Genomic DNA, 24,910 nt, shown 5'->3' with positions numbered 1-24,910 from the left:
CTTCTAATGGATTCTTGTAAATGTTTTTAGGATGGAATCCAGGGATATCACTGCAAATATAGGTGGTGGTAGTAGTGAGGGTGTCGGCCCCGAGGCTGGTAACGACTCTACTTGTGTGTTACGTGAATTTGCACAGCAGCTTATGGCTGAAGTAGTGCGTACGAATAGAGGGCACAATCATCCTAGAACTGAGTTGGGTTGCTCCATTGAGCAGTTCACCAGATTGAAGCCCTCTGCTTTTGTGGGTAGTGTAGATCCAGTTCGTGCTGAGAATTGGATCCAGGAGATCGAGAAGATTTTAGATGTGTTAAACTACACCGAAAAGCAGAAAGTCACCTTCGCCATGTTTAAGTTGGCAGAGGAGGCTGAGAGATGGTGGGGGTCGGTAAAGCAAATGGAAGAGCACCAACCGATACCAATACTGTTGATGTGGGCCCGATTCAAAGAACTTTTCTTTGAACTATATTTTTCGGCCACGGTTAAAAACGCAAAGATGGAAGAATTTATGAACCTGACGCAGGGATCGTTGATAGTGCAGCAGTACGCTGCCAAATTCTAGGAGCTATCTCGATTTTCTCCATTCATAGTTCCTGATGAAGCAAAGAAAGCTTGGAAGTTTTAGAGGGGTCTGAGGAGTGAGATCCGAGAGCAGACGATGATCTTGCAGTTGCAGGACTTTGCTACGTTGGTTGATAAAGCAACGGTAGCAGAGGAGTGTTTACTAGAGGATGTAGAGGTTCAGGTTACGAAGAAGAGGCCAGCGCCTCCTAATTATTCATATGGGGTAGGACAGGGTAAGTGGAAGAAGAACAGTAGTGGTACATCCCAGAATGCCGGAAGTATTCAACGTTGCTCTTTATGTGGTAGGAAACACCAGGGGCAGTGTTGGTTGTCTACGGGAGCCTATATGTGGTGTGGTAAACAAGGACATCAGATAAGAGACTATCCGAGGCAGAGGAATGATGAAGTCATGCAGCAGCAATACAGAGGGAATGCTCCGACACAGCGTGGTGGTCAGCAAGGGGGTACTGCCTAGGCTAGGGTATATTCTCTGACTCCTGGTGATGCTGAGAATGCTGGTGACGTGGTCACAGGTACCATTTATGTGTTTTTTCATGAAGCTGTAGTACTTTTTGATTCTGGAGCTACGCATTTTTTTATTTCCCGTGATTTTGTTAAACTATGTGGTTTAGAGGTGCAACTGTTGGATTATGAACTGGTAGTGACTAGTGGTCTATGACATGCATGGTTTTGATATCATCCTTGGGATGGATTGGTTGTCGGCCAGTTATGCTAGTATTGACTGCCGCAGGCGGGAGGTGTTGTTTAAACCACCAGGGGAGCAAGAATTCAGATTCCAGGGGTCATGTGTGCGTTCTACACCACGGATCCTTTCAGCTTTGCAAGCTAGGAGGCTACTCCTAGATGGCTGCCAAGGGTATCTGGCGTTTGTGAATGATACTCTGGTTGAAGAAAATAAGTTGGAAACAATTGTTGTAGTGTGCGAATTCCTTGACGTGTTTTCAGAGGACTTTCCAGGGTTACCTCCGGACATGGAAGTGGAATTTGCGATAGAGCTAGTTCCAGGTACAGCGCAGATATCGAAAGCTCCGTACCGTATGACTCCAATTGAATTAAAAGAACTGAACAAACAACTTCAGGAGCTCCTAGACAAGGGGTACATTCGTCCTAGTGTTTCTCCTTGGGGAGCTCCCGTTTTTTTTGTTAAGAAGAAGGATGGGTCGATGAGGATGTGCATCGACTACAGAGAACTGAACAAGGTGACGGTAAAGAATAAATATCCGCTACCTCGGATTGATGATCTGTTTGACCAGCTTCAGGACACGCAGATCCACTCTAAGATTGATCTACAATCTAGGTATCACCAGCTGAAGGTGAAAGCGGAAGACATTCCTAAGACGGCGTTTCGAACTCGGTATAGCCATTATGAAATTATGGTTATGCCTTTTAATTTGACTAATGCACCTGCATCGTTTATGGATTTGATGAACAGGGTCTTTCACGAATATTTAGACCGGTTCGTCATGGTATTTATCGACGACATCCTAATGTATTCTAGGAGCACTGTACAGCATGAGGGGCATTTGAGGCTTGTCTTGCAAATGCTTAGGAATAAAAAATTGTATGCTAAATTGAAGAAGTGTGAGTTCTGGCTAGAGCAGATTGTGTTTCTTTGTCACGTTGTGTCCAAGGAAGGGTTATCCGTGGACCTGAGTAAGATTGAAGCAGCAGTGAACTGGGCGAGACCGAAGAATATTCCGGAAGTCAGAAGCTTTTTGGGTCTTACAGGTTACTACCGTCGTTTTGTGGAAGGGTTCTCTAGTTTAGCAGGTCCTTTGACGGGACTCATGAGGAAGAACGTGAGGTACGTTTGGACTGAGGAGTGTGAGTTGAGTTTCTAGGAGCTGAAATGGTGACTGGTTACTGCTCCAGTCCTGACCATTCCTTCAGGGGATGGTGGATTCATTATTTATAGTGACGCCTCTAAGAAGGGTCATGGCTGTGTTCTAATGCAGCAGAGTAGAGTAATTGCTTATGCTTCTCGGTAACTTAAAGAGTACGAGAAGAACTACCCGACACATGATATGGAATTAGTAGCGGTAGTGTTTGCATTAAAAATTTGGAGGCATTACTTGTATGGTGAAAAGTGTGGGATTTTTACTGACCATAAAAATCTTAAATACTTTTTCACCCAGAAGGAGCTGAACATGAGACAACGAAGGTGGCTAGAGTTGATTAAAGACTACGACTGTGTTATTAGCTATCACCCAGGAAAGGCGCTGATGCTCTGAGCCAGGAGTCCGTTGATGCGTCTATTTCAGTGATTAAAGTTCAGCACCAAATTTGTATGGACCTGGAAAGGTTGAGCTTGGAAGTGGTAGAAGGAAATCATCAGGTTGTCTTTGCCAGCTTGGTGGTGCAATTGACCTTACAGGAGAGGATCCGTGTAGCGCAAAAATAGGATCCAGAGTTAGTTGAGGTTATGGAAGGAGTTTAGAATGGTTTAAAGCTGAACTTCAGTATTTATGGTGATGGGATACTGAGATTCGGTAGCAGGGTTTGCGTTCCGAATGATGCCGTGATTAAACGGGTTATTCTGGAGGAGGCACACCATTCGCTCTACACTGTACATCCTGGTAGTATGAAAATGTACTGGGATTTGAGGGAATCTTTCTGGTGGTCTAATATGAAAAGAGAGATCGCCAGATTTGTAGAACAGTGCCCGACATGTCAGCAGATCAAAGCAGAACATCAGAAGCCAGCAGGACCACTTCAACTACTCGACATCCTTGAGTGGAAGTGGGAACATATCTCGATGGATTTTGTGACGGGTTTACCTGCAGCGATGCATGGGTAGAATGCCATATGGGTTATAGTAGATCGATTGATGAAGACTGCACACTTAATTCCAATTAGAGTCAGCTACTCTTTGAATAGGCTAGCAGACCTTTATGTGTAGGAGGTGGTACGACTCCATTGTGTTCCTATATCTATTGTTTCAGATCGAGATCCGTGTTTTACATCTCGTTTCTGGAAAAGTTTACAGGATGCCTTGGGATCGCGATTGATGTTCAGTACGTCTTTTCACCCACAAAGGGATGGACAGTCGGAGAGAACTATTCAGACGTTAGAAGATATGTTGCGGGCTTGTATACAATATTTTGGTAATAGTTGGATACGATATCTACCGCTTGTTGAATTTGCATATAACAACAGTTACCAAGTGAGCATAGAGTGGCACCTTATGAGGCTTTGTACGGTCATCGATGTCGATCTCCATTATACTGGGATCAAGTAGGTGAGCGGCAGATACTAGGTCCAAAACTGATTCAGCAGACCTCTGCAAAGGTTGCATTGATTAGGGAAAGAATTAAACCAGCTCAGAGTCAACAGAAGAGTTATGTTGATACTCGTCGGCGAGAGTTGGAATTTGAAGTAGGAGATATGGTATTCTTGAGAATCGCTCCGATGAAAGGGGTGATGAGATTTGGGAAAAAGGGGAAGCTAAGTCCTCAGTATGTTGGGCCTTTTGAAATCCTTGAAAGGATAGGTTCAGTTGCTTATCGAGTGGCTTTACATCCAGCATTATCCCGAGTTCATAATGTATTTCACGTGTCTGTACTGAGGAAGTACATACCAGATCCATCGCATGTACTGAGTTATGAACCTCTAGAGATCAGTGAGGCTTTATCATATGAGGAGGTACCAGTACTGATAATAGATCAGAAAATTCAGCAGTTACGGACTACGGAAATACCGCTAGTGAATGTATTATGGCGTAACCATGCAGTGGAGCAAGTTTCATGGGAGTTAGAGTCAGAAATACGCCAGAAGTACCTGCAATTATTTTTGGATGGTACGTAGTTATGTGTAGTAGTATAGGTGGTATGGTCTTCGGGAGAGTTTTGTGTGTGTGTGTAATCTTCCGAAGCATCACATTGTAACCACGGTATTCCTCCGCCATAAGCGAGGGTAGATAATAATTTCGGGCCGGAGCAGCTTTGAGGGTGGCTGCCAACTCTTCTGTAGGTCTCCAACGTAAGGTAGAGTATGTTTGGTATCAGTTGGTGAATTTCGGGGACAAATTTCTTATAAGGAGGGGAGATTGTAGTAACTCGGCCCCGAGAAAAATAAAATAAAATAAAATAAAATAAATAAATAAAATTAAAAAAAATAATAATAAATAATAAATAAACATAAAATAAATAAATAAATAAAGAGATATTTTGGAGAAGATATTTTGAGAAGAGATATTTTGAGATATTTATATATAAATATCTTGGAGGAGATATTTATTTAGATTACTTAAGGGCCAAGTTAGGTTTTATTCTATAAATTATCTTATTCTCTCTCTCTCTCTCTCTCTCTCTCTAAGATCCTTCACCGTTCGTATTCGTTTCCAAAAATGGATGGTACTGCGTGGATCAGAAGAGGAAACTCTACACTTTTAGTGGATCAGATCGTCGTTTCGGAGAGTTTCGGGTTTTCCCCAAAATTGAGGTAGGAATCTGATCCTAATTTTGATTGGATATTTGGATAGCAGTAAAAAACATAGTAAGGTTATGTTCTGTGGTTTTAGGTTTTCAGGATCTCGGGTTGTCGATAAGGTTATGTTCTGTGGTTTTAGGTTTTTGGGATCTCAGGTTGTCGATTTTGACAGTTTTCATACAAACTTTCATTTCGAGTATAAGGTAAGGGGAATTTGATTACAATAGCTATTTTGGAAAACTAAACCACTAAAAAGCTAGTTTATGTTATTATGTATGATTTAACTGCTTATTTGTAAAATTCTACCGAATAGAAATGTCGGTTTGACGATTTTACGATTTTTGGTAAAAACGAGGATTTCAATGTGTGATCTCCAAATTTTACAAGTATTGTTTATTTGTGTTTATACTATAGTAGGAGAGGCTCGAAACCTTTATTTATTCAGTTAAACTATGTATATTGAATTTCTATCATTTAGCGGGTTTTTGAAGCAAACTTGTGTGATATATGTTGAAATGGGAATGGATGGAAATTTCTATACTATTGATATAGAATATGGGAACGAAGTTCCAAATTTGTTATACTGAGAATGTGATAAACGTAGGCCGGTGATACACCTAGCTGAATCAGTAAACAAAGAGGGGTAAACTGAGTGGAAAGATGCTAGTTTGAACCCAATGCTTTTATTTGAATTTGTGAAAAATAATGGAATTGCGCAGGTTATCATATTTTTATAAACTGAATTTATGATACACGGAACCATAGCTTGAGAGTCTCGGAAGGGTTGAAAAATACTTTCTTTGCAAGGTTGAAATAAACTACTGTTATATGATACGGCGCAATATCGTAGCTAGATGTACACGTGCAACCACACGTACTAAACGATATGGGTACCAAGATGGTCGTCTAGCAGGATGAAACCATTGGCTGATATTGGGCCAATGGAGGCAGTCAGATCATAAGTAGGTACTTGATAGTGCCCGCGCCAACAGGGCATTGGACGAGTATTAGTGCACAACCCGGACCACGGGGTAAAACTGGTTATCGGGATATTTTGCTGTTGGTCATCTGATAAATCATTAAATGGTCAAAAGACAGATGTGGGAATTTTGTAATATGAATAATGATATACCTGATGCATTACTATATTGAAAATACTTTATTTATATTCCAGATGTTGAATGAAAATATGCATGTAACTCCTTCTTCCTTACTGAGAGGTGTCTCACCCTACCATACAACCTTTGTTTTCAGGTCCATTAGTATGTCGGTCCTAATAGCTAAAAGGACTGGGGAGATTGTTTTTTGTTAGCTTACGAAAGCATCTAAATCTTGTATTAAACCTAGATGAAAGTCCTGTTGGAGGATTGTAATAACAAGAATTTTATCTTATGTATGACTTTATGAGAAATGGTGTGGATGTATTAGTAAACTCTGGTACAAGTCTAGTAGAAATCTCAATGGATGTTTATGTTTTTCGCAACATTTACATCATAATTTAGTATGATTTACACCCGTATGTCACTTTTTAGGGTGGGTTGTTTCCATATCTTGAACAGGTATAGGTATTATGTATGAATGAGTGACGCCTGGGTTTGTATAAAAGGCTAGGTCGTTACACCGAAACCTTCACATCAGAGTAAAATTTGCAAATATGATCAGGAGCAGTTACAAGTAAATGTAACTAGGGCAAATTCTAGGTTGAGATTCACTATAGCCAGTCCTGGTACCTTCACATCAGAGTAGAATTTGAAAACATGGCCATGAGCAGTTACGAATGCATTTAACAGGGGCAAATTCTGTGTTGAGCATCATTATAGCCAGTTTTGGTTCCTGCTCATCAAAGTAGAAGTTGAAAACTTGGCCAACATCAATGACAAATAATATAACTAGGGCAAATGATAGGTTGAATTTCTAACAAACCAATTCAGGGACCCTCAAATTGGAGTGGAATTTGAAAAGTGGCCAAGGTCAGAGTTGGGATCGTCGATTATGGGCACATTGGAAGAAGATAGTTCATGCATCAACATGTATTTCATGCATTGCATAGAAAAGAAAATATACACTACATACACATTGTCTCATGCATCATGCATATATTCTCGCATTCTAGTATCACAAGTAGCAACATGCATACATATAGCAATAGAGCACCATTCACTCATACTTGTCTTATTGAATAGACTTTTGAATAATCCTTTTGCATCCTTGACTTAGTTATTCTTATCTTACTAATATATGAAACTGGGGCAGTTAATCCCATGCACATAATAATTGACTTAGAAACTGGGGTAGCTAACCCTAGGCACACAATGACATACCTAGAAACTAAGGTAGCTGACCCTAGACACGCAATGATATACCTGGAAACCAGGCCAACTGACCATAGACATAATGATATACTTTGAAACTAGGGCAGCTGACCCTAGGCACAAAATGACCACTTTGAGATTGGGGCACAAGTCTTTAAAACCCAAAGAGTTCTCCGAAATTCTAATGATCTTTTCTAAAGTTATTCCCATTTGCAATGGTACTCGGGTCCCTATGCCTGATACGAGTTATCCCCATTTACTATGGTACTAGGGTCCCCATGCCCGGTAAGAGTCATCCTTGTTTACTATGGTACTAGGGTCCCCATGTCTGATACGAGTCATCCTTATTTACTATAGTATTTAGGTTTCTATGCCCGATACAAGTTATGCTCGTTTATGTACTAGGGTCCCCATGCCCGGTACGATTCGTCCTCATTTGCTATGGTACTAGGGTCCCCATGCCCAGTACGAGTCATCCTCATTTACAATGGTCCTAGGTCCCCATGCCCCGTACGAGTTATCTCAATTTACTATGGTATTAAGGTCCCCATGCCTGGTATGAATCGCCCTTATTTACTATGGTATTTGGGTTCCTATGCTCGGTATGAGTTATCCTCATTTACTATGGTACTAGGGTCCCCATGCCCGATACGAGTCATCCTCATTTATTATGGTACTAGGGTTGCCATGTCCAGTATGAGTCATCCTCATTTACTATGGTACTCAAGTCCCCATGCTCGGTACGAGTTATCCCCATTTACTATAGTACTAGGGTCCCCATGCCCGCTATGAGTCATCCTCATTTACTATGGTATTCGGGTTCCCATTCTCATAACAAGTTATCCCCATTTATTATGGTATTAGGATCCTCATACCCAATACAAGTCGTCCCATTTACTATGGTACTAAGGTCCCCATTGTAAAGACCCAAAAAATTAAAATGATTGAAATAATAATAATAAAAATAGATAAAATAACAAATAAATAAATAAAAGGAATGGCGTTGGAAAAAGAAAAAAAATTAAATTAAAGAAATTAAATTAAATTAAGATGAATTAAATAATTAAATAATTAGTTATTAAATTAAATATTTTTACATTGGATTTAAAAAATAAAAAAAAAAACTAATTGAAATAAGAGAAATATATATAAAGTAAAACAAGAAAGTAAAACAAGAAAGAAGAAGAAGAAGTCAAATTTTTTTAATTGCACAGAGGCGGCCAAACCCCCCCCCCCCCCGAATATTTTTCCTACGCCTCAGCCACCTCGATCACCGTCTCTCTCCTTCTCTCAATTTCTTGACGAGTTTGTGGCGGATCGGAAAACGGTAGGTGTCATTGGATTCTTGGTTCCGTTGCCAACATTTCTACTAGAGCAGATTTTTCATGGGAACGGCTTAGGCACTGCTCCTCGGGAAAGGTAACTTTTTCCCATTTTCTCAATTTCACTTTAAATATGCGGTTAAATCGACGATCGGGTACCACCACATGGTCTTAATCATGGTTGTCATCATTTTGGTGTAAGTAAACTTCCAATTGGGATTTTCTAGGCCCTACTCCAAAGCGAGAGTGAGATTTGGAAAATTTGGCAAATTGGGTATATTTGTGGGTATTATTATTTATTTGGGAATTATGGCCCTAAGGAATATTTAAATAGTATTTTATTTAGGATTAATTTAATGGAATCGGGTGAGCGCCAAAAATATTTTTTGAAGTCCCTGTTGGCGTAGTTCAAGAAATCAGGTAAAGGGGAAATTTATATATTAAATCAGGTTTTTCATGAATTAAAAATGATTATGAATTATTTATGTATATATGTTTTTATGTGGGTTTAAAATGCCAACCATGAAATTTATGTTTTCTGAGTTTAGGATTGTCGATATAGTTTTGTATGTGTGAAAGTAAACGAATGAAAGTGAAAGGAATTTTCTAAGGAATTATGTAAGAAATGAAGTGTATTTTGAGTACATAAATGTCAAATGTGGGTTGGCTTATTTTATGAGAAATATGTATGAATTTTGCTGTTAGATTGTGTGGCATGAGAATCTGTACAAATTATATGTTAAATGTATAAGATGCAGGCTAAGTAAGTAAAGCAATGAGAATAAAATATGATATGAACAATGTTGCATGTGTATGTTAAATGCAACCATGTAAAGGTACGACAGCTGAAAGCCAAGTTAGTAGATTCTAGCGCATTTTTATGTGGACTAACTGTAGCAAATTCTAGCACATTTCTATGTGGACTAACTGTAGCAGATTCTAGCGCATTTCCATGTGTACTAACTAATGACTGCTAAAGAGCGGCTGTAGTACAAAGGAATGAAATGAAAATGTTATGAAATGAAATGATAAGGAATGACAATGCAATGAAATGAAATATGAAATATGAATGATACAAATGGGAAAGAGTCACTTAAAGTGAAATACAAGGAAATGTTAAGTTATGAACAAGAAAGAATGTGAATGATTGAATAATGATGGAAAGAATGATGTATTATGATATTAGAAGTATCTATGTATGTAAAACATGTTACGATTGGGCGAGGCATACTCTTCGCCTGAGGGCTTACTGAGTAAGGCGAGTGCACTAGTAGCTTCAAATGTGGTAGTAGCTACATAACGCACTAGAGCAGAGGGAACCTACTTGTATAGGTAGGTAGAATTTTCTATCCTTAGGGCCTTTGCCTGTAAACTGTTGTTGAATGCATGAGTACAAGATCAAGTTAACACTTGAGGGGTTACTAAGTAATGTGAGTGCTCTGGTATGCTTCAGTAGTGACCTTCGGATTACCTAATTATTAAAGTAGAGGGGTGCTACTTGTATGGGCGGGTAATCACCCCTGTCCTTGGATAATCTCGTGGGTAAACATTTGCTTTTGATTGTTAGGTTCAGAAAATGACTTTCAGTATTATGTTAATGATTTGCAAATATTATAAAATGATATATATAATCTCATGATGGCCACACGCTGAGTTTAATATATTGTTTCTTCCCTTACTGAGATGTGTCTCACCCGAATATAAATGTATTTCTTTTTTAGGACATCCTCGAGATCGACCTTTGAGAGCTCAAATTTTTTATAGCATTATTGAGAAATCAAAAAAGAAAAGGGTATATTTCTATGTTAATTTTGGGGAATGTAAATATTTTTGTTTTATGTCTTTATGTTTTAAGACTATTGAGTAAGGAATAATTGTGAAAATACTGAATTGTTTTGGGAGTTATGTATTTATGGAAATGCAGGTGATGGATAATTTATTATGGATTATAGATAGATTTTAGAAAACGTTGGTATTATGATTGGGAGATTATATTTATGTTTTTCACTACGTATATGTTAATTATGGATTATTAGGGATTTTATCTGGTATAACACACCGAACCCGGGTTTAAGGGTTTGGAGCGTTACACCCATGCTCAGTACTAGTCGTCCTCATTTACTATGGTACTAGGGTCCCTATGCCCAGTACGAGTTATCCCCATTTACTATGGTACTAGGTTCCCCATGTCCAGTACGAGTCGTCCTCATTTATTATGGTATTCGGGTTTCCATGCCCGGTATGAATTATCCTCATTTTCTATGGTACTAGGGTTCCCATGCTCGGTACGAGTCGTCCTCATTTACTATGGTACTCGGGTCCCCATGCTCGGTACGAGTTATCCCCATTTACTATGGAACTAGGATCCCCATGCCCAGTACGAGTCATCCTCATTTACTATAGTATTCGGGTTCCCATGCCTGGTACGAGTTATCCCCATTTACTATGGCACTAGGGTCCCCATGCCTAGTACGAGTCATCCTCATTTACTATGGTACTTGGGTCCCCATGCCCGGTACAAGTTATCCCCATTAACTATGGTACTAGGGTCCCCATCCCCGCTACGAGTCGTCTTCATTTACTATGGTATTCGAGTTCCCATGCCACTACAAGAAATAAGGGTATTACTAACGATTTTAAACTATCACTAACACTCAAAAAACCATCACTAATACTACTAGTGACGGTTTTCTCAGTATTAGTGACAGTTCTAGCTTTGTCACCATATCTGTGGATACTAATACTTATTAGTGATGAAATATTCAAATCGTCCCTAATAGTGGAGTATCAGTGATGGAAAAGAACTGTCACTAATAGCCTATGACCGTCACTATAAAATTGCACATATGGTTGGCTTAACTTCGTCACTAATGCATATGTATTAGTGACAAATTTAATAACCGTCACTAATATGACTGTAGAAGTGATGGTCAAGAAACCGTCACTAATAGTACGCTTTTTAGTGACAATTATTAAAACTGTTAATAATAATTGACTATTAGTAGGCCCCCATAAGGTTGATTCTATAGTGACAGTTTTGGTCATTTAGTGGCGATTTCTAAACCGTCACTAATACTCCAAGGAGACTATGGTTATCTCAAAGAAGCTATGTGGAGAAGGTGCTAAAGAGGTTTATCATTGCCAATACTAAGCCGGTGAGGATACCTTTGGAGAGTCATTTCAAGTTGTCTACCTCCCAATGCCCAAGTACAAATGATGAAGTTCGGGATATGTCGAGGGTCCCTATGCTAGCGCAATAGGGTGTTTAATATATGCCATGGTGTGTACAAGGTCGAACCTAACACATGTTATCAACATGGTGAGCAAGTTCTTTTTGAATTTGGGTTGACAACACTGGGATATTGTGAAGTGGATTCTCACGTACTTAAGGGGTACGACTGGGTATGACATAGAGTTCAGAGCACAACAGAGTGATCCGACAGTAGTTGGGTACGTGGATGCTAACTACGCAAGAGACCTAGATGATAGGAGGTCTACCACGAGGTACGTATTTACACTTGCAGGGGGGGCATTTGTTGGATGTCTATGGTATAGTCGCTCATGGCATTGTCTACTACCGAGTCGGAGTACATAGTAGTGGCTAAGGCTGCCAAGGAAGCGTTGTGGCATACGGGGTTGGTCTGAGAGTTGGGTGTCTAGCAAGGTGGAGTTCAACTACGATGTGATAGTCAAAGTACCGTTTACTTGGCAAAGAATCAGGCATACCATGCGAGGACAAAGCACATTGATGTGCAGTATCATATGGTCAAGGAACTGATTGCTTCAAGGGAACTTTTTCTTGAGAAAGTCCATACATCTGACAATGTGTTGATATGCTGATGAAGCCAGTCACAATAGACATGTTCAAGCATTGCTTGGACTTGATCAATGTCTCCAAGTGCTAGATAGGAGACGAACCCAATCTACAGGCCCGGGATGGAGTAGTGGTTATGCTTTCAGATTTCCAAGGTCGGGAATATTTGACAAGGTGGAGATTATTGGGGATGTGGCTCATATTCAGAGCGGATGACATGCACTAGAGGAAGCTACATGAAGCGAGGGACAACTACATAAGAAGAGGTTTTAGACAATACACAAAAGGAATCTAGCGTAGTACAAAACCATCGACGATTTCTGTTGGTGCAGATTACGTGTTTTGAATTTGGGGGTTTGTAGATTGGGGTTATCTAGAGGTTTTTCCTCTAGGGGATCACTATAGATATAGTTTAGGTTTACTATAACTCTTCTATAGGCATTGGGTTCATACTTAAACAATATTATAACCCAAAAGTGTAAGTTTTGACATTGTTCATAGTGAACACCAAAGTGTTGCTCCAATGGACGTAGGCTATTGCCGAACCATGTATATCTTGTACATTCTAGTTGTGTTTCGCTTTTTCTTATTATTCTTTAATTGATTTTTGAGTATATTTCATTATCGAGTGTTTGCATTAGTGGTTTTTGGTTCATTCGTGATTGATTGTATACTTCCGTTGCATGCTTTCAAGTTGAACGGGAACTAGAATTCAACTTGAACATAAATTAGAATTGTTAGCCTTGGTGGCTACATAATCATATTTACTATGTTTTGATGATATTAACCTATTTGTTGTTCCTAATCTTTTCCTATATTTGTAGATCATGTTCAGTACAGGTACAAGTGTCATATACTTGAAGTGTTGGTCAAAAGGCAAAGATCAAACCGAGTATGCATTTGAATGGGAAAGATCAAAAGGACACTCACTCGGAAAGGATCCACACACAACCAAAAGAAGCTTAATGTAGATTTTTTTTTTTTTCTAATAAGGTGTGTTAAGGTAGTATATTTTGTAACTCTTGTGGTTTTGTTTCATTATGATTTTTGAGCAAGAGTTGAGTAAAATGCACATGCATATTAAGACACACGAGTATATAGGATTTCATTAAAGTCACAAACTCAACATACATGGCTTTCGAAATTAAATCAAAGAGTTTGTCAAATGCATCCTATACTAAAAATATGTTTTCTTAAAGGGTCAAGTTTTTAAACATCTTAGTATTATGAACATTTACATACTTAGTCCCGGTTTTGAAAAAACATGCTGTATGTCCTAAGACTCAAAGAAAGTCAAGTAAATTTTTATAAATGACATAATAGCTTATAAGATATATAAATGAGCATTCAAATATGTTTTCATAAAAAAGATATCTTATATTCAAGGAGAAACTCATTTGGACTAGTATAAATCTTCATTAGACTTATTATCTTTAGTATACTTTTGTACAAGAATATTCTAAGTCATAAAAAGGCTTATTGGCAAGGAAAAATAGGGCAATCGACGACTAAGGTAGTGCATTCGTTGACTAAACAATCTAGTAGCCTAAATTGAGTTTCTGCCCAGGTCAATCATCGACGAATGGCATTGACTCGTAGTGACTTGTTCCCAAGTGTAGGGATTTGTTCCCGAGTGTAAGGCTTCTCCGTCGGTGTAGGAGTTTATAGTGGAATCCTTGAGTTGGTCTTTAGGCGTGTGATTACACATCAAAGTTGCATAATTAGGCATTTAAAATCGTGCATTAAGGATTCTAATTTTAATTAAATGTCTCATTATGTTCAATATTTTAACATTGAGCTCAATTTATAATATTTAGAATTTTATTCAATAATTTACGAATTTTTTATATTTTATTATTGTAGGAAATTTTTGGATATTAAAGCCAAAATTAAAAAATGTACATGCGTGTACATGAGCCATGTGTGTGCGCGAAAGGAAGCCATGAAGGAGGCTAAGCAACATAAATGAAGGCTACGCGGGGCCATGAATTCAACATACAAAGAATGCGAAGTCGTGCATTGAGGAACCATAGTTGGGCCAAGAATCAAGTGAAGATCCATGAGCAATTAAATGAGATAGGCCATGCACATGAAGACGTGGGTTGGCTGTGAGTTTCTTGGGGCTAGCGATGCACATGAAGTCAACCTTGGGGCATTTCTTGGGCTGTGAAGTGGGTTGCTAACAAGACCATTCATGCATTATGAGAGTGCATGGGCTTGAAGTGCAAGAAGTTGTGCTGGTCGTGACGTGTGGACAAGTGAGCACGCATGGGTTGTCATGTGTGTGCAAAGGGCATACGGTGGGCCTGGGGCTTCAAACAAAAAAGCTTCATGCAGATGGCCATGTGTGAATAAGGGTGAGCCGACCTTGAAATAATTGTGTGAGCTAGGCTTAAAGTTTGATATGACCATGTCATTAGGGAACCGCGTGAGCCCATACTGGTAGGCCATGCTTTGGGTCTTTTGGGATTTCTTGGGGCAACCATAGGTATGGAAAAAAAAAAGGGGGGGGGGGGGGGGGGAGCTAGGCTTTAGGTTTTATTATAAATAAAAGGGGTACAACTTTTGTAAAAAGGTGCAGGGTTTTACAATAATTTTTTTTTAGTCTTTTCTTCTTCCTTTGTGTCATGCGCAGCAATGTTGCAGAGGAAGAGGGGCTTCAGGAAAAGCTTCGAACAACAGCTTGAGGATTTCACTCCCTCACGGCCGTACTCTCTCTCTCTCTCCCTCTCCCTCTCCCTCTCTCTCTCTCTCTCTCTCTCTCTCTCTCTCTCTCTCTCTCTCTCTCTTCCATTCTCTCTTTTGTTTTAAATAATTGTTTAAGTTAATATTTCTTATTTGAGTTGTGTTTTAATTAAAGTCTTGGAATCTTTAATTTCTGTTTGGTTTTTATTAAAGTTCAATTTTTAGTTTTCTTTTTGTTAAGTTCTCAATTATGTTAAAAATTTAGTTTTGGTTTCGTTAGTGTTTAATTGATCATTTTAGGGTTGCTTGCTTCAATTACGTAATAAATTTCTTGTTTTTAGGCGTTTGTCCGAAATTTGAAATGTAGGTTTTATTCCCTGTCTGAACGGTTAAAGGTAGGATTATTTTTTGTGTTCATTTTGTTATCGTCTATTTTATTTTGCATGTTTCCCGTTTATTGTCGTTAATTTTATGCGTGTTAGGTTTATCGTTTAGTTTTTGTGTTGTTTCAATTGCAGCACAAATATCTCAAAAAATCCTAGGAACTAAATCTGAACTGCGTTTAGTGAACTTTTCTTTTCTTAATTTCTTTTGGGTTTACACAAAGTTTGGAATTACACTGCATTCCCTAAGGAGCGAATTATTCCTTTGGGCTAAATATTATATGATAGAACTCCTATACTTGGGATAGTTTCGCGCTGCTCATTTTTAGAGTGAATCAAGTTTTTGGCGTCATTGCCGGGGAATGTCGGATTTAGTTTCAAACTAATTTTTTTCCGTTTTATTTTTCTTTTCCTTATGAAAAAAAAAGGAAGAAAAAAAAAGAGTTTTGAAATATATATATGGCTGCACCTGCACCACACATGCTTATGGATTTTTTGTGGCCCAAACAAATCACTGCACCATGTTACACTGTTTTTAGTAATGATGCAATTAATTTCCTGATTAAGCATGGGAGGATGTCAGTGATACCTCAGTTCCACGAGACGGAATCTGAGTGTCCTTATCAGCACTTGACAGATTTTGAGTTGACTTGTAATAGTGTTATTACTAGAGCTAGAATTGATGAATTTACTAAACTTTGTTTATTTCCTTCCTCTTTGAAGGATAAAGAGGGGATGTGGTTTAATTCTTTGAAACCTCACTCTATCTCTAATTGGGATGATATGGAACGTGAACTTTTGCATAAGTTTTTTCCCTCCCAGAGAACTCAATTTTTGCAGGAACAAATCCGTCAATTCAAGTGAAGAGCTAACAAGACATTTCATGAAAGCTGTGAGCGATTTAAAGATCTGGTTAATATGTGTCCCTACACCATGGATTTGAATCATGGTACTTGGTTGACTATTTCTACACTGGGTTGACTCTTCAATCAAAATAGTTCGTTTATATTATGTGTTCACGAGATTTCTTCGACAAAGAGTTTGATGAGGCATTGAGTTTTCTGTATCATTTAGCTGAAGAGGCTTGGAAGTTGAACACTAGGATTGAAAGAACACCAATTGCAACTCAACCATTGGGAGCAACACATAGTGGAGAGCGGTATGAATTGACAGATGATATTGAAGTTTAGACATGTTTGGATGAAATCACCAGAAAATTGGATGCTATAGGAAGGGAAAGGGAGAATAATATAGAGCAACCTTGGAATCAACCTCCCCAGCTCTATGCACCACGTTCTCAGTCGAAATATTATCATATAGCACCTCAACATCAATATCAACCATATTAGATTCCTCAGATCTATTTTGTAGCAGCACCCGATCCACCAACAAAGTCTTTTGATGATAGCATGGTGCAGATGACAAATACTCTTTAGCAATTCATGCAGATTTAGGTCACAAACAATAGTCAGAATACTCAAGCCATCAATAAATTGAGAGACACTATTAATAAGATAAGTACACAATTGAGTACCCTAGAAAAAGAGGAGTTTTTGGTACAACCTCAGCTTGATCCTCAGGTATACCGACAACAACATCAACAAGTACATGATGTCTTAAGGGATTCTCTTGAGATAGAGAAGGTCGTTAGTACTCTGAGGAGTGAAAAAGAAGTTTCCCGACTTGAGATACCCATTGACAGATAAACAGTTGTCTTGACACCTGAAGTTGCAACTAGGATAGATGAAGCTAAAGAAGAATCAGAGGAAGCGAGCTTGGAAGTGAATAAGTCAAGTCAAGCCCAGCCAAATATTCAAGTGCAAGTGATAGCCATGGAACCGTCATTACCTACTATAGTAAATGTCAATGATTGCAATGATGAAGCAAATCTCTACAACGGTAAGGTAATTGGTGCACCAGATGAAGAAGTTGAGCAGAATGGTGAGAGTTCAACTTTCAATGAACCAAGTAAAACTTGATGCTTTTGAAGAACTAATGGTAATTTTTCCAACACCTTTTCCTCAAAAACTAGTTCTTAAAGAAGTAAATTTCTTGGAAAATATACTTGTCACAACATCCCGGTGCGCGAGTGCCCCTTGCGGTGAAATGAAAAGTTGATTTTAATTTTCAAGGAAAAATAGGAATATCGGAGTCGCTACTAACCTTTTAGTGTGGTTAGAACACATGATTACTACCCTATGAAGGGTAGAATGGGTCTATGTTACCAGAGTTTGACTCAGGAGTTCGATTACGCGAGGGGAAGGTACGAGCACCCCCTACGCGCCCGTTCTTACGAATGGTACCTAATTAATTCAGAATTATCCCTAAGTTAATCTAATAAGTCTTTCAAATTACCCCTCTATTAGTAGATTTACAAATATACATGTAATATAAATAAATAAATAAATGGATAAATAAATAATGCAAAAATATATATATGCAATATATGAATATTTACATATTCCCTCAGAACTAAGGGTAAGTGGAGCCCGAAAGCTCATACCCTAGCATTAAAATCATAGGGATAAAAATTAAGAAAATACTAAAGAAAATACACTCCCAAATTTTGAAATTGTATTAAATTTTTTATAGGAAAATACTAGTATGGAAGGTTTTAATATATAATAATAGGATAATAAGTAACAAATTATCATAAGACAATATATGTATCAAAATACTAAAGACATCATAAGAGGTAATACCATATATATTAGAAATAAAAAAAGAATATCTTAATAGATAATACCTAATATAAGTATAATAGTAATACCATAATATTCTATTTATTATTATACTAAATATAATAGCAACTTACCTAATGGGAACACACAATCAATACATATAGAAACAAAATTACCAAAACTAAGGAAACAATCTACTCATCAAATTAAATCAAGTAACCCTAAGATTAGCAGGTAATTATACAAAGGGTAAGCAAGCTGTGAAACTATGGAAACAATTTAAAGGTAATATTAAGATGTAAATATCCAATATGACCATCAAATGGGAAATTATGGAAAGAAATCAAATCAAAAATTGATGTACAATCCTTAAAAATTAATATGCTACATATGAAATAAACACCAAATATACAAAATAATAATAACCCCACATATGAGCCTTAATTAAGACAAAAACCCTAAACGCAAAATAATCAACACGTATTATAATAGTAAAAAATACATGACAATACGGGAAAAATGAACAAACAAAACTTTAACAATAATATACAATATCAAAGTTCACTCACACATACAATAAAAACTCAAGCTTTAAATATTAGAACCCACTTATACACATTTTGATAATATTACAAAATAAATATATAATAAAACTGGAAATTCTATAATGAATATAACATGAGCATAATATTGAGAAACACATATAATAGCACTAAGAATAACCATACACAAAATCACACACCCCCCAAGCATAAACCATGAAAAACCTACCCTTAGATATTAACATCCAAACAAAATCAAAAAATATATGTCTATATCTATATATATAAATATAAATATATATATATATATGCCTGCAAAAATAAACAACCATTTTAGTATCTCAGAATATAATAAATAAGGATGTACAATAAAAAAAAAACATACATGTGTGTGCTGTGTGTATAGGGAATAGAGACAACAGTGTTGTGCGTGTGTGGGTGCAGAAAACTCCTAGCAAGGGTGTTGTGTGTGTTTGCAGTGTGTGTGCAGTGTGTGTTTGCAGTGTGTGTGTTGTGTGTGTGTGCGGTGTGTGTTTTGGTGTGCTGTGTGTGTTTTGTTGTGTGTGCTATGTATTTTGTTGTGAGCATGTTTCATTGTGAGTGTTAGTGTGTGCTTGGTGCATGAGTGCGCGTGTCTGGTGAGTGAGTGAAATTGTGTGTGTAAAAGGGTGTGTAAAAAGTGTGTGTTTGAGAGAATCACTGAGGGGTTGCCGGAGATGATGGCTTGGCTCGGTGGTTGCTGCTGGCAGGAATAGAGGAAAGGCGGCGATGGCGTGCACAGGGGAGTTGGTGTGGCTGGATCTACAGGGAGTGACGGGCGACACTGCTGCTGCTGCAGGAAGTCGTGATGGGTGGCCGGACGTGGCTGGCTCATGTACGGTGGCTGTGGCCTGGCTCACGGTGGCCTGAGGCTTGCCGGAGCAAGGATGATGGCTATTCTGGGCTCAGCTGCAGTCTGCTGGTCTGTCATGGAGGAATGGCCGCTCGGTGGTGCTCGGCTGGGTGGTTGCTGGAGAAGATGATGACGGAGCTGAGAGAGAGAGAGAGAGACATGGCCTACCAGAGTGTGGCGGCGATGGCGTGGCGCCGATGGCGACGGCGTGATCCTACGGTGGCGAGGACGCCGTGAAGACAGCGACGAATGGTGGTTTGGGTTGGCTGGGTGAGGATGGTGAGGGGTTAATGGCGATGGTGGTTTCTGTGCATGGCCGGAGACATAGAGAGATGAGAGAGAGGGGACGAGAGGAAGCAGTGAGGTTGGGAGGAGCCTAGTGCAGCTCCCTATAAGAATGAAGAAAGGCCCCCCCTTTTTTTTTTTCTGTAAATGTCTCCGCCCCTTGGCTTGTGCGGTGCCCTCCCCTTTATAAAAAAAGTTTGGAACCCTAGACTCTTTTTTGATTTTATTTTTCGTTTTCTTTTCTTTTTCTACTTTTACTCTTATGGTAATAATGAAAATAGTAATAATAATAATAATAATAATGTAAGGATAATAATAATAATAATAATATAATCAATAAGGTAATAATAATAATAATAATAATAATAATAATAATAATACTAATAATAATAAATAAGTATAGTAAAAATAAAAATAATAAAGATACTATCTGTAAAATAATAATAATAATACTAATAGTAATAGTAAAAAATACTAAAAAAAATGACAATAATAATAATAATAATAATAATAATAATAGCAAACTAATAGAAATAAAAATAAAGTAATAATAATAATGTAAATAATAATAATAATAATAATAATAATAATAATAATAATAATAATAATAATATAGTTATAATAATAATATTAATAGTAATAATAATAATAATAATAATAATAATAATAATAATAATAATAATAATAATAATAATAAAAGTGATAACATAATAATAATAATAATAATAATAATAATAATAATAATAATAATAATAAATATATCCAAAATAATAATAGTAAAGTAATACTAATAATACTACTAGTAATAAATAATAATAAACAATGCAAATAATTATAAGAGAGTAATAATAAAATAAAATAAAAAATACTAATAAGAATAAAAATAATAAATACTAAAAATAATAGTGATAATAATAATAATAATAATAATAATAATAATAATAATAATAAGGTAATAATAATAATAATGAAAATAAGAATAGACCCCTTATTCTATCTGACTAGGGCAAAAATAAGGTGTCTACAATACTGAATAAAGATATTTTCTTCTTAAAACAAGAAAGTCAATCTACACATGTATTGTCTGATATTTTGAACAGCATTAATTCAATTGAGGATAACTTTCGTACAGGTAATTGTTCCAACACCCTCCTTATGCTTTCACATTGAGGATGATGTTTCACATTGAGGATGATGTTTCACTTTAGTTGGGGGTGAGGGTTAAGAATTTGCATGTGACATTGTGTGCTTCCATTCGATGATATTCTTATGCAAAAAAAAAAAAAAAAATTGACCAAAAAAATTTATTGAATATGGATGATTAGACCATGATCAACACTGACTTATACCATTTACATTGTTGCATTTAACCTAGGAGTTACACACTTAGGTTATTTATGTGTAGTTTCTCTTTATATGACTAATATAGGAATTTTAACTTTATATAGGTTGACTAGTAGTTCATTCATGTTAATCTGACTATATAAATTCTTGTATTTACATGGTATCACATAAGGTTAAAAACACACACTCACATGACTTGTAGCACTTATGGTTCCTTGAGAGCACTAAGAGAGTGCTCGTGGTGATTTTGACACCTTGTGAGGCACTATTGAGCCATTTATAGTTCTTTTAAGTTTTGATGTCAACTCATAGTTCATGAAACTCAAATTTCCTTTTTTTTTTTGGATACTCTTTCTACACTAGTCTGTGTTTTTGATTTGCTAGCCTAGAGGTGACATCTAGTGGAGAGATGGAAACCTAGGTCTTGTAGCATGCTCAAGATGTGAAGGCTGAGCCACCCTTAGAAAAGACTTATTTCATGGACTCCTGTTCGAACTTAATTTCCATGGGGGGTATGAAAGCAATAAAAGAAGTGTAATTATTGTCGTAACTAACCATGAAATGAAAGAAAAAAAGAAATAGAAATGCACCCAGAATAAGGTGAAAGATTAACACCTGCTCCACATAACTATAACAAAAAGTCAAGGACACGACACATGTTCTCCATATATGAAAAATCTTCCACCGCCTAATGCCTCACATGTATTCATACTTGATTTGTGAATAAATTGATCTATGGTGGTCTTGGTTGGATATGGCGAGCAGGTGAGAAGACGCTAGGGTGAAGGATTCGACACCTCACAAATAGGTTAGATCCTTTTTAGACTTGTCCACTCCATACATTTAGTGTTTGTTCCTTGCAATATGTGGGATGTTTGATCATAACACTCCTCCTCACATATGATGAGTGAACCCATCCTTTTTTAGTGTTTTTTAGGGTATATCATTAAGACCGAGTCAAAATGATTGTTTTGTATGTGTCCATGGTTATCCTAGGTGTAATGAGTCATACACATTACACATGCCTCTAGATTTTGCCTATTTATGCTTGAACTTATACGACTACACTACCTCTGAATTATAATTGCTGGTTAACTCTATGTGAGTATACTATTCTTAATGGCTATATAAAGATGAAACTTGCAAGAATGACTTGCTTCAAAGTTGCATGAATTATGTATGAATGAGCTTATGTGTAATCTGGTTATATTCCTGTATATGAAATTGTATATTTTTGTTGGTTGTGTATTCATTTAATATTCATTGGAAATAGTGTTTGTGGGTGTTGCCTTGGAAACCCTCACGAGAATACAACTTGTCCACTAGGATCGACGTAGGGGTTTAAAGTCTAGTTGCAATTGGTAAAAGCAACCGTGTTTCTCTCAAAAAAGGAGGTAGTAGGATTTGGTAGTTTTCTTAATTTTTGCTTTACTTAGGACTAGCAAAACGTTAGTTAAGGGTATGATTATGTGTCAAAGTTACGTAATTAGGCATTTAAAATCATACGTTAAGGATTCTAATTTTAACTAAATGCCTGATTATGTTCAATATTATAACATTGAGCTCAATTTAAAATATTTGGAATTTTATTCAATAATTTATAGATTTTTTATATTTTATTATTGCAACAAATTTTTTTATATTAAAGTCAAAACTCAAAATGTACGTGCATATACATGAGCCGTGTACGTGCGTGAAAGGAAGTCATGAAGGAGGCTATGCAACATAAATGAAGGCTACGCTGGGCCATGCATGCAATATACAAAGAATATGTAGTGCATTGAAGAACCATAATTGAGCCGAGAATCAAGTGAAGATCCTTGAGCAATTAAATGAGATAGGCCATGCATGTGAAGATATAAGTTGGCTGGGCTGAGTTTCTTGGGGTTGGCCATGCATGTGAGGTCAACCTTGAGGTGTTTGCTAGGCTGTGAAGTGGGCTGCTAACAAGACTATGCATGTGTTTTGAGAGTGCATGGGCTTGGAGTGCAAGTTGTGTTGGCCGTGATGTGTGGACAAGTGAGCATGCATGGGCTATCGTGTGCGTGCAGAGGGCATACGCTGGGCCTGGGCTTCAAACAAAAGAGCTGCATGCAAACGGCCATGTGTGAATAAGGGTGAGCCGACCTTGAAATAAATGTGTGACATGGGCTTAAAGTTTGATGTGACCAAGTCCTTGGGGAACCGCATGAGCCCATGCGGGTAGGCCATCCGTTGGGTCTTTTGGGGTTTCATGGGGCAGCCGTAGGTATGGAAAAATGGGAGCTAGGCTTTTGTAAAAGGGGACAACTTTTGTAAAAGGGAGTAGGATTTTAGAATAGTTTTTTTTAGTCTTTCTTTCTTCCTTGGTGCCGTGCGCAACAGTGCTGCAGAGGAGGAGGGGCTTTGGGCAAAGCTTCGAACAGCAGCTTGGGGATTTCTCTCCCTCACGGCCTTACTCTCTCTCTCTCTCTCTCTCATCTCTCCTTCTCTCTCTCTCTCTCTCTCTCTCTCTCTCTCTCTCTCTCTTTTTCTCTTTGTTTAATTAGTTTTATTTTAATTTTCATTTAAATACAATTTTAAAGATTTGGTTTAAGTTTGTTATTGCTTTCAATATTCAGTTTTAAAGTCATTGTTAGGTTTATCTCTCTCTCTCTCTCTCTCTCTCTCTCTCCTCTCTCTCCCTTCCATTCTCTATTTTCTTTTAAATAATTGTTTAAGTTAATATTGCTTATTTGAGTTGTTTTTTAAGTAAATTCTTCAAATTTTTAATTTCTGTTTGGTTTTTATTAAAGTTCAATTTTTAGTTTGCATTTTGTTAAATTCTTGATTGTGTTAAAAATTTAGTTTTGGTTGCGTTTGTGTTTGATTGATGATTTTAGGGTTGCTTGCTTCAGTTACATAATAAATTTTTTGTTTTTAGGCGTTTGCCCAAAATTTTAAACGTAGGTTTTATTCCCTCTTTGAATGGTTAAACGTAAGATTATTTTTCACAATTAATTTTGTTATCGTCTATTTTATTGTGCTTGTTTCCCACTTCTTGTCTTTAATTTTATGCGTGTCAGGTTTATAATTTAGTTTTTGTGTCGTTTCAATTGCATCACAAATGTCTCAAAAATCTTAGGAATTGAATCTAAACTGTGTTCAGTGGACTTTTCCTTTCTTAATTGTTTTTGGGTTTACACAAAGTTTGGAATTAAATTACATTTCCTAAGGAGACGATCTGTCATTTGGGATAAATATTACATGACAGAACTCCTATACTTATGATAGTTTCGTGCTACTCATTTTTAGAGTGAGTCAGTATGGACATAGGCTTGGTATCAAACCACGTAAAAACTTCGGTGTTAAGCTTCTCTACCTTATACGCTTTATTTTATGTTCTGTGCTTGATTTACATGTTCTATATTGTGATATAATTGTTTGAATTTTGCCAAGGATTTTATTTTGTAGAGAAAGTCGTAAATATGCGAAAGAGTCCATTCACAGCCCCTTTGAATATATACTCCCAGGCTAACGAGTGGTATCAGAGCATACCACCCACTTTCAATTGGGCACTTGAATTTTTTCGGAGTAAAATCCATAGCATAAAGATCAAATGGAGTATTGGGTGGGCACTTCTTCCCAAGGACAATCCATGATCAAACCACCATTGCTCAAT

This window comes from Malania oleifera, chromosome 1, assembly GCF_029873635.1.
Source record: "Malania oleifera isolate guangnan ecotype guangnan chromosome 1, ASM2987363v1, whole genome shotgun sequence".
Lineage (NCBI taxonomy): Eukaryota > Viridiplantae > Streptophyta > Magnoliopsida > Santalales > Ximeniaceae > Malania > Malania oleifera.
The sequence above is the reverse complement of the archived record's forward strand: the minus strand, read 5'-3'. Positions refer to the sequence as shown.